Source organism: Lemur catta, chromosome 8 (genome assembly GCF_020740605.2).
Source record: "Lemur catta isolate mLemCat1 chromosome 8, mLemCat1.pri, whole genome shotgun sequence".
Taxonomy (NCBI): domain Eukaryota; kingdom Metazoa; phylum Chordata; class Mammalia; order Primates; family Lemuridae; genus Lemur; species Lemur catta.
The window spans coordinates 49949501-49961820 of record NC_059135.1 but is presented as its reverse complement, the minus strand read 5'-3'; the positions used below and the strand labels follow the sequence as shown (position 1 = coordinate 49961820).

The 12320-nt window shown below is 34.2% G+C and overlaps 1 long non-coding RNA gene across 1 annotated transcript in view; it reads right to left on the bottom strand.

Annotated features, from left to right (window-relative positions):
• Positions 1 to 11823, bottom strand: part of LOC123643322 — a 103543-nt gene extending 91720 nt beyond the window's left edge. Inside the window, exon 1 of the long non-coding RNA XR_006736761.1 lies at positions 11764 to 11823. This is a non-coding gene — a long non-coding RNA (uncharacterized LOC123643322). The remainder of the gene's footprint in view (positions 1 to 11763) is intronic.
• Positions 11824 to 12320: the final 497 nt, after the last annotated feature.

Genomic DNA, 12320 nt, shown 5'->3' with positions numbered 1-12320 from the left:
GAGTCTGGGCACATAGTTGAAAATCACTTGCCCAGAAAAATGAAAAACAGATGAATGTTTAATGCTCAGCCATAAAGTATCAGTTGTACCTTTCAAACATTTCATCATAACCTCCATTTTCTAAATCAGGGTCTTGCAAACTATGGCCTTCAGGCCAAATCTACCTCACCACGTGTTTTCATATAGCCCATGAGGTTTTTCCATCTTTTAATGATTGAAAAAATAGAAGAAGAAGAATTTTTTGTGACACATGAAGATTATATGAAATTCAAATTTCAGTCTCCATAAACAAAACTGTATGGAAACACGGCCACACTCATTCATTTACATATTGTCTATGACTGCTTTTGCACTACACAATAGCAGAGTTGAATAGTTGCAACAGAGACCATATGACTAGGAAAACCCAAAATATTTACCATCTGGCCCTTTACAGAAAAGGTTTGTCAACCCCTGTTTTAAACTGATACAAATTTTTAAGAATTGAGCAACAGGTACTTCTAGGCAGTGACCTGAAACACAAATATGCCTGACTGGTGGTTGAAATGTATTCACAGGCATCAGTGACCAAATGAAGTGATGGTAAAATTGATACCTTTGGTGAAACATCAAGGAGTCTGAACAAGATTCTGGCCATTCCTCTATATGCAAAGTTGGATCAAGGAGAACTGGCAGGCAAAGCTAGAATTTCTCATAAGAAGCATTTCTGGATCTATACAAGCTCAAAAATAGATGATTACTCGATAATTTTTGCATAAGTAAATAAACACTGTTTTCCAAATTTCTCAAAGAGGCATTTCTTTAATAGAATTGTTAGATATTACACTAGCATGGTTTGTTTTACTAAATAATTTATCATTCTGTTATAGAAAGGTACTGTTTTCTGGGTGTTGTAAATACCTTAATTCTAATGGTGAAAAGGTAGAGGACAAAGTTGGCTAAGAATCACATATCATAAAACCAAATATCAAAAAGTTCATTTTTAGGTAGTTTCCTGATGATTATGTTATGAAATCTTGTTTCTTGGTTACTCAAGAATCGGATCAAGAACAAAAGTAACTCCTTTTTATCAGAATGATTATCAACCTCAAATAGTGACTGATAGCATTTATTTCTACTGAAATTCCAAAAGATAAATAGGTTCACAGGGAATACAGGCTGCTAGTACATACACAAGAATAGTTTAAGAATTTAAGAAGGAATAAAATGTACCAACATATCAAAATAAGCTTTAAAAAAATCTCATCATTAATGTCAATAGGCACCCCCTTGGGTGCTCCAGTGGCATAAAGCAGGCATAAAGAGGACAACACTTCTCTCTTAACCACCATAGCTTCAGTCACTCAGGGCAAACAAAAACCTCAGCCCTATGGAGCCAGGCTGCCTGAGACCAGGATGTCCAAAATTTGGGAATGACATCAAAGATCATTGTTTCAGGGTCCAATACCAAGCTCCTTGCTTTAGGTAAGAGGAAAGTGAGCACGATTGGCTAAGGAACTTGCTGAGGCCACAGAGCCAGCAAGCAGCAGCACTGGCATTAGGACTCCAGCCAACCCACTTCCCATCCTGTGGTTCTTCCTCTACACCATAATTCATCCTCCTATGCACTGGCGCTCTGGAGCCATCAGTTCATTGACTCAAACAAGCTTAACATATCCTCTTCCTCCTAAGGTAGATAAATTCAAGCCCAGTATCACTTACTGCATGAACGTCTTCCCAATGAGACCTATAAAGCAGAGGCCCTGTCGGCTCTGCAGGGCCCTACGATCCCACAATGCCTTTTTGCCAGAGCTGAGTCTACCTCAACTCTTCGGCCAAAGGCTCAGATGTCTTTCACCTTTCTCATCAGACTGCATTGGTTAACCGTGGTTCTTCCCTTCCCTCTTTACCTCCCACCTCTTCCTCCTCTGGCATTTGCTTTGCAGATCATTCTTCCGTGGTGCACTGGGACAGATAACACCAACAACTACACAATTGGTTGACTGCTGGACTATATAATTCCTGGGCAAAAAGATGCACTACTTTCACTTTAATATTTCAAATTACTATATGACCATTTAAGATGTGTTTGTAGATTTATTTCTGCTAACACATAATTTTTAAAAGTAACAAAAACCATGATGAAATCTTGTTAGTTCCTTTACTGTTTTTAATTCTAAAACTTCACAAGATGGGCCACTTCCTCTTTAATAAGTTATTTGGGGGAAAACTTTCTAATCAACCAAATTTAATTAATATTATTTGGTGTTACCTGATAAAATTAAGTGATAATCTCCAATTTCCCTCGCTTTTGAATAGGACCAGATCTCAGTTAACAGCATAGCATCGATTTATTTAAAATAAAAATAATGATCTCTCTTTATTCTCTAGTTCCAATTGCAAAATTCCATAATTTCCAATTAACAGTGGTTTATGTTATGCAAAAATAGTGGCAATTTTTTCCTTTTTCATCAGTTCCCGAAATGCATAATGTTACTTCAGTGCTTCCTCTATGCCAAATGAGAGATACCCAAAGCACTTTCAAGACAGTAGCAGAGTAGAACATAGTAGATGCTATGGGTAAACACTGCAATCCTTCTTTTCAGAGTGCTTGCTTAATTAGTGTCAAAACAGATTTGCAGCAATACAACCACAAACTGGGGGGACAGAATGTAAAGCATTCTGGATTTAAAAGTTTACAAAGGCAGATATCTAGATATTTGGAGTGATTTGTTCAATCTCATTTACAAAATGGAAACTGGGGAACAGAGTTAATCACAGAAACCAGTCTCCCTCCCAACCTATAGTTTTATGAAACTATACAAAGATATAGCTAGGTATCAACTTCTTCCAGGAAACGTGAATATTTAGAATCTTATTTCTTCTGTTATATGGCTAAATCTAATAAAGAAGTCCATTTTTCATGCCACAAAAGACCAAATGAGGCCAAACAAGTATTCTAGAATCAATTTTAGACAAAAAGTAATTCCATTATCATCAATCAGGGTAGCATGCCCTTATTTAATAATTTTTTAAATCTTAGGCCATCTCATACATTGAAGAAATTAAAATAAGCTATATTTTTTTAATCTTGGGATGGAAGAAAAAGGGACTTTAAGCTTACCTAACCTTGATAGTTTAACAGATGATATTTAAAACTTTTCCTTGAATGCCCAAAGATGTGTGAACCAGGGTACTTATTACAATGTTTTCTGTAATGTATAATGTATGATGAAGATAAAAACCAAAATAATAAGGGGAGGATAGATTGAATAAATTAATGGCATATTCCCATAATGAAATACTATATAATCATCATTAATTATTAGGCCCAAATTTATTGTCATTTAAAGATGTTTATATTAATGAGAAAAAGTAGTTATAAGCAGTATTTCTTAAGACTCCAATTTGATAAAAATCTACAGTGAAAATTATATTTCACATATATAGGTAGACATAGAAAAGAAAGTTTGGAAAGACACACATCAAAATAATAATGTTCATTTCTAGGGTAGAATTATGATTTGCTTTTTTGTTTGTATTTTCTAAATGTTTTACATTAATACGTTTCATTTACTAAAAAAGTAATAAAGTATGTAGTGCATCAGAAAGAGCAATATTCAAAATGGTTAATATTAACAAACTATTTTCAGCTGTGTGGTACATTAGCTTCCGTAGCATACTTCTATACCTTAGTGATCCCAGGTAAGTGAGAAATTGCTTTATTTCCCTTCCCTCCCTGGGTAAGCTGAGATACCAAGCAAAATCAGAGACAGAACTAAAATCAAAACACAAAGATCCAGAATTTCAATTCCCATTACTGAAGTTTATTTTTTCATTTATTCAATAAATATTTGTTACATGGCTAAAATTTAAGGAACATAAGGATAAATCATGCACAGATCCAATTCTCAGAGACTATAGTTACTAAGACAGTAAGGAAACTACTTGAAGTAAAAAAAAGATAATGCTACAAGTGAAGCATGTTTGAAGGAGAGGTTTCTTTTTACTCAGGGAATTAAGGAAGGATTATTGAACAATAAAAAAAAACACAGTTGAGACTCAAAGTAAAAAAGTTGAATTTGCACGGTTATATGATGTGCATTACCTTAGAAAAATGAACTCTATGTAGTACTGAGTGAAAAAAGCAAGTTGCAAAACAATATGCACATCTATCATACATGTTTTACACACATACACACACATATGCCAACATGCACATATATACCAAACTGGCAACAATTCTAGTCACTAGATAGGGGAATTACGGGTAGCTTTTATCATTTTGCTATCTATCATGTCCCAGTTTCTGCAATGAACCTGAATCGTGTATTACAAAGCAATAAAAAGGGGAAACTTGCCCATGGTGACCAAATAAAAGCTTGCATCATGCCATGATTACTGCTGCACCATGAAAGAGTTAATGTTGGCCAGTGGTAAATTATGATCAGGATGTAGGACTTGCTTACTTCTTTTCTGATAGCCCCAGCTTTGATTTTTTTCCATTTGACAACACTGAATGAGTAGTACGAAATTATTATCTATACCTTTGTGTAATTTTCAAAAACTGAGTACATGTCTGAAGACTCAAAAAAAGACCAAAATAACCAGACCTCTTGAGAGTATAGCTAATTATATAATCATTAATAACCAGTATGGCTTCACAAAGAATTTGTTCTATGATACTAATATACAGTCATCTTACATAGCAGAGAAAGAGGTCTGGTAGGTCACAGGAAATTACTTGGTAAAACCTAGCTTGACTTTAAGAAGGTTTTTGATCCTGTTCTATAAAGCATGCTGGGAAAATATGACCAGGAGCAGACAACTGTTTATTTGCTAACTACAGACTGGCTGGGGAATTATAACCAAAACATCCAAATTTAGGAGGCCACAAACAGTGTTTTGTGATATTAAGACTGAACAACAGACAGAAGTGCCAAAAAAGGTGTTCAGAAGGTAAAATAACAATTTAAGAGGAAACTGTACAAATAACAAAAAACAAAATGAAGATTTAAACTTAGAATGAAAAATGTGCTCCAAGTATACCTAATTGTAGGAGATAAAGAATTAGAAATTATTTGGATAAAAATCTGACTATCAGTAGGCATTGTGGTAGCACTTTAAAATACTGTTCTTAAAATGGATACAGAATTAAGACTACGCCATACAAAAGCACGTTGTCCACACCCATATTAGCACTTGCCACAATGTATTGCCATTATTTGTTGGCAAGTCTTTCTCTCCCTACGGTTTCTTGGTTTGTTTGTTTGTTTGTGTACCTTGCTGTATTCCTAGCACCCAGCAGTCTGGTGGAGAGACGGTATTCAATACAACCTTAAGGATAAATGAGATCATTTCCCATCTTCCTCAGATACCCCCCTAAAGTGCTAAGCTCCCCTCAAAGCACTATATTTAAAGATGGATATGAATAATTTGCTATGTATTCAGAGGAGAACCTAGAAAAGATGATGAGTTGATAAATGAGAATGAAATTATTCAGTTTACAGATTGGACTACTCAGTTTATAGAAGAGAAAGCTAGGGGTATATTAGTTACAATGTTCTTTCTGAAGAGATTTTACACAAAGGATATATCTTTTTCTATTAGAAATATCCAAAAATGTCTGGCCAGGCAAGGTGGCTCAAGCTGTAATCCTAGCACTCTGGGAGGCTGAGGTGGAAGGAATGCTTGAGCTCAGGAGTTCGAGACCAGCAAGAGGGAGACCCAGTCCCTACTAAAAATAGAAAAATTAGCTGGGCATCATGGCACACGACTGTAGTCCCAGCTACTCAGGAGGCTGAAGCATGAGGATTGCTTGAGCCCAGGAGTTTGAGGTTGCAATGAGCTATGATGATGCCACTGTACTCTATGCTGAGTGATAGAGTGAGACTCTGTCTCTTTTCTTTTTTTCTTTTTTTTCACTAGTTCTAGTCATAATGGCTGTGGAGGAGACTCTGTCTCAAAAAAAAAAAAAGTCTAGGTTAGAAGCTCAGATTCGGGACCACTAAATATTGTAATGGTTAATAACAGCAACAACAACAACAAAAAAAAACCCTAAAATATATTTTACTGAACGCTTTCACAAAAAAGCTAGCTCCTCAGCTCCAATGATGAAGGCTTACATATGAATTATTAATATAAGGATCTGGCCTCTCAATCAAACCCCTTCCAGAGCCAAGATTCCACAATTTCGTGATATTAGTAATCAGCCATCATCTGAAATTTTGCACAATTAAGCTGAAAATACAAACCTCAATTTTATTTTCATGACATTTATGTTCAAGGGATCAGAGAAGTCTATATCAATAGAATATAAAAATACACTATGGATGTTTAGGAAGTAGATTTCTGGAAAGTCTCATACTTGTTTCTTCTATGCATAGATTTCTATTTTTAAGAAATTAGCTCATTATTTCTTAATTCAGATTGTTCTAAATAAAACCTAATATTAAATTCAATATAATTCTTTCAGTTCTAAAATACATTCAGTATACACAGTAAGTATGGTTGTAGTAAGAAATTGTGAAAAAACTCAACTCTAATTGACTTGTCTGATCAATTAACATTTATTGAATATTATATTGTTCTAGTCTCTAACCATTGTTTTTTCATTTGCAATATATAACCATTCTAATAACCCATTTGTCACCATAAAGAGTATTTGAGTTTCTCTTCCTTTCCAAAAAGGAGAAAAAGGGTTCCCCAAACCTATTGATTTAGTACCAAATTTAAATAAACCCAGAGACCCTCTCACTTTTCACATTGAGTAGAACAAGGTCAGACTGGGCATCTTCCAAATGTAAAGGCTTAATTGGACTAATTCTTTCATGATAATAATGTATATTTAAGATAGCCACTAAAAATTGTCAATGCTAATTTAGTAGATCAATTCCATTAAATGCTTTGAACTTTTCACCACTTGCTAATCTCATCTATTACAGCTGCTGTTTTTGTTGAAAATCTGAAGCTATAAGTTAATATCAAATTAAAACAATTCTAGGCAGACCTAAAAAAATACTTCTCTACATGTGAAATATAACCTTAAAGGATCCTAAGTTGTGTTAAATTGTAAGATTCTAGCCATAAAATTTCCTGCAACCAAAATGCAGAAAGATATTATCAGCCTATTGGCAATTGACATTATGGGAAGAAGCTTGCAGGGTTTTTGAATATCTTAGAAATACATGTTTTATTGTGTCTGAAGTAAAGCTTTAACATTTTGTGATAATTGATCATAGACTAGCTTTATACACTAAATGGTTCAGATTTTAATATCAAACACAATGCAATTTAGGTAACAGTTCAACTCAGGTCAATAAAAATGTCAAGATTTTGCTCAACATTTAGGTGAACAATGTAAGAAATAGAAGTCATTAGTGTAAAAATAATATATTTATTAATTAGCTAATGAAGAATTTTGAGACTCCAAACCACTATAGAATATCCACCATGTCTTATTTGTTTGGAACTAGACTTCTGAAGCTATTTTTATTCCTTGTGATTTACCACCAGTATCCTCTGGGTGATAGTTGAGGAAACAGATGCTGGGAATCTCTCTCCACTCAGTTCCTGAGAGGAGAATTCTGACTCACAGCCGTGCCAGCTCCCTGCTTTGTACTCACACAAGCAGAGGGTGGTGGAGTAAAACGTAAATGACTGCCTGATTTCCAGTCTCTCGTTGCCAGTTTCCTCAAAGTTTCCACTTACGCATTTGCCTCCCTTACCAACTTCGTTTGAAGTTCCCATTCCAAAATCCTGAACAGCATGTTCCCAGGATACGTTTAATTTTTTTTTTAATTCATTCAGTGGGGATTTTCCAACTGAAATAAAAAATAAATTGAAGACTGGGGAGGGGGCATTCTTTTCTTTTAGTTATTCCTTCACTGTCGATTGATTGTATTGGTATCTGCAGAAGAAAGATGCAGATGCTTTTTTAAAAAATTGTAAAATGTTCCTCTCTAAGCTCTAAGCACATTTGCTTATGGAGAACTACAAACCTTCCTAAAGTTTTCTGTACCCCCTACCCTGTTATTTATTGTAAACGGATTTAAACTAATAGAAATCTGCATCTATTTTGGAGATTATATTTAAATTGTTAAGAAATTAATGTTTATTAAATGTGCACAAGATACAGAGTTTCACTCTTTCTTAGTGCATCTAGGCTGACAAGAATACAGGGGGAAAAAATCTATGAAATTTAAATACCCATTATGATGGATTTAAAGCAGAAGCACACACCACATTAAAGATTGAGAATTCAGTTTCACAAGGCAGCAGTTTTTAGTAAAACTATTATTTGTAGAGAAATTAAATTCACTGGCTAGTCTATATTTTTATAAAGCTTTTTTTAAACCTACTTTTGCTTTCTTTAAAACAATAGGACTTATATAGGTAATTTTTTTAGATTTAACATTTTATTTCTTTATTTTTTTTTAAGAGATGAGGTCTCACTATCTAACAGACTGGAATGCAGTGGTGCAGTCATAGCTCAATGCGCCTCGAACTCCTGGACTCAAGTGATTCTCCCACCTCAGTCTCCTGAGTAGCTGGGACTACAGGTGCAAACCACAGCAACTAGCCTATATATAGGTAATTTTTTAAAATTTAATTTTATGTAAGCCAATGGGATTTCCTTATCTGAACTACCTAAATGTTCACTTACTACTCCTATTATTTAGTGTGGTTTAAAGATAGCCTAGAATAATTGATTAAGGCTATTTTTACATTAGGAAAACTCAGCAATTGTCACTGCATTTCAGATCAAATGAGTTTAAATCTATGAATTAGGTTTCACAGCATAATTACAACACCTTCTGGTGGTACAGCTACGTGACATTGAGACAACAGTCAATCTATTACTAATTTAATGGAAATCTGTCGGGGAGGAGGGTGTCAGGAAAGGTGTTTGTTTGTTATCCTGTAGATCAAGCAGGCTACTAAAGACTAAACCACCGCTTTCTATAACAAAGACACCTTACCACCCTCAAGCAGACCACCATCTTGTTCTCTGTGAAAGATCTCACTGGTACACTGCACCTTCTCACTACCACCAAGTAAACATTTCTTACCAGTCACAAAAAGAAAATATAATGTGCCAAATCAGTAACATTCTAATGGAAAATAAGTCATTTTGAATGAAGAAGACAGCTTCAATGAAAAAATTTGGTGAGATGCCCACAATAAGCAAAGAACCTTAAAATGCAAGAGATTTTCCAGTGGAAAATGAGATAATCTTTATGAAGGGCTGCACAACAGGCAAAAAGTCAACACAAAAAAATTGACATCTAAAAAATCCATTCCCCAATAATATTTTTTAAACATATTAAAATAAAACCACATGCACAGAGAAAAGAGAAATGTAAATGATGCTGAACTACTTTTATTGCTGTAACAAATAACTAATGTTTAACACTTAAACTCTTGGGCTCTACGTATGAATAAAAACACCAAGTAACCAATTGATTCAGTCAGACACTTAAGCAAAGAAAGTCAGTCAAACTTGCTGTGTAATCTAAACAACTATTTGGCCACCCTGGCAAAGAGGTAAATTCACCACTTACGTATAAATGAAAAAAGACAGGGTCAGTAATATACTTATGGTGACACAGGTTAGGGAAGGGGGAACATTTTTTTAAATCAACACTTCAACTCTGGTATATGAATCACAAAGCTAAAATCCCTCCAGTATATGCAAATAAATTGCCTAACTTCAAAGTTCCAGGAAGTACCCACAAAGGTAAGACATACTCTAATTTAAATGTTTCCCTGATCCCATAAAATGGACTAATAAGTATAATACTGAAGGTCAATTCTGTTGTATCTCAAGGGTTAAATTCTTTGCTGTGAGTAATTTTGAAAAGTATCCCAGTAAGAATCAGGCTTAGGCTAGTTCAGCAAGAGGAACCATTCCATAATGAGACTTGGCCTGGACCGGTCCCAGGAGAATTAATTTTGTGCTGTAGAACACCTAGATAAATTAGTTTTGCTTTAAATATTGAGTCCTAAAAGAGTTAAAAGAAGGAAAATGTCAATCAATAATTTTTAGATTAACTACTTTGTATATGACAAAACAAAATTAACTTTTGCATTAAAACTCCTTCCTCTGGCATTTCTGATGAACCCCAAGTTTAACATAAATAACTAGAGGTTAAGAAAACCAACCAAACATGTGCATTTCTTTCTTGATACAGAATACTAACTCACCGCCTATTTTGTAAAAAAGAAAAGATCACATACATTTTGCAAAATTACAAATAGTGTTATTTTCTTCATTAAAATAATCATATCTGAGAATTAAGAATTCAAAAACTATATAGACAAATTCCTGTAAGGTTTCTTTAATGGAAAAACTAAAGGAGTTAAGCTTTAAAATTAAGTGAACAATAATATCTCAATTAGCAATATTAGAGTTGTAAAATTATATTTTAATTAATTCTTCCCAAAGTCTATCCATGACTTCTTTAATAAAATTCATTTCTATTGAAATATTTGTGCAGAATTAAAATGATATCTGTAAATGACAACAAATTTAAACTAAAACTCCCTGTGTTTTAATGGTTGTTTTCTGGTTAAATACCTACCAAAAAGGTAAATATAAGATTCATTTCCATAAGAGATGAAATCAGGCTTTTAACCCTGCCAAGTGCCCATATAAACAATCTTCAATATTATTTGGTCATCATTTGGTAATTAAAATGGCAAATCACAACCATGCTGAATTCACATCCAGGTGCCAGAAAGTTATTTAGCAGATAACTAGAGATAAAGGAAATGTCTCTTTAACAAATTCTTTTAAGAATACGTCTACAAGAAGCATCTGGCTTTCCAACAGTCATAAAAACAAGAAGCAGTTGAACAGTGGCACCCAGAGGTGAAAAGTATATTACTTCTAGAGATTTATATTGTCAACCGTAATCTGTTTTTCAGCCATTTTTTTGGTCACTTCCAGATTTTTCTCTAGTAACGTACCATAAATCATTTTTTCTTGGTTGCATATTGAAATATCATATTTTAATAAATAAAAATATTTTTTATTTTAGAAAAAGTAGTTTACTTCTTTATTTAACTGCAGGTAAATTTCTCTCTTTCAAAACAATAAACCACAGAACACCAGGCAAAGTACCTTCCATAATCAAATATCATGTCCACTCATCTACTTCTAGCCTAACAAAATTATCAGGAAATACATTTTTAAGAAATAGCTCTGTGACTACAATTTCCATACACCCCAAATTATATTTTTGCTAAAAATGTTTATGTTGAACTACTGCATATCCCTGAACCAAAATTATAACCCTGGGAAGATTTTAAGAATTCTATACTGAACTCTCCCATTATTATGATAGCAGGGGATAGAAATGGGAATAAGAATACTGAACAAAAGAAAAGGAATAAGAAAACGTTTTTATTCCACAGGAAGTTTAAAAATAACAAAATCTATTTTGACCAAAATCAAAATGAGCCTGCCGATTTTTAATTAAAGAAGTTCCATACCTTTGAACCTGCCAACAAGCAGCTGCATTAAGCATTTGGCTGACTCTGAGTTCTTAAACTAACCCACAGAAAAATGCCTCCTCCCTGATCTAATCACCTTCGGGAGCCTCAAAATAAACCTTAGTTTGTGGGGCCAGCACAGGTCAGGGTTTTTAAGAGCCTCAGTAGAACAGGGTCTTATTTTGGTTCCTGGGCTGAAATGCACACATGCACTTAGGAGAGAGGGTTTTCCAGGCCAGTTTGCCTAATCTATCACGAATTTTCATCTGTTACTGGGTTTTCCATTACCTTTTGTCAGACGTTTTCTCCAAGATCTTCGCTGCTTCTTTTTAATCACCTAAGAAGCACCATTGATGTGACAAGCTCCAGAATAAGGGTCATCCTTTCTTATCTGAATCTTCAGCCTAATGATGAGAAATGGGCTTCCATAAACTTGAAAAAGGCAGGAAAATGCTGCCAAAGTCATTATCCACTACTTTGAATTGGAAAGAAGAGACCTGTCCCTTTTTAAAAGAATAGTAATAACGTATAAAATAATTGTACAAAGCCTTCGGCGTTTCACATAAGATATAAAGAACATTGCCTAATGCTATTTAAAATAAAAACTATTCTCATTTCCTACTATCTGCAATCTACATCAGAATGTATCCACGATTTTGCATATCAAGCAGGGTGCTCAATTGTCTGGCAGAAATGAGAGAAAATTATGCCTGCATTAAAGCTAATATTAAAATAATCTCCCTCTTTTTGATGCCTTCCTCTTGTTTCTTTTTTCTTTTCCCATAAATAGCAGTGTCACTGCCTAAATTAATATTTTGGCATTAAGAAGTAGCTTCTAGGGAGCT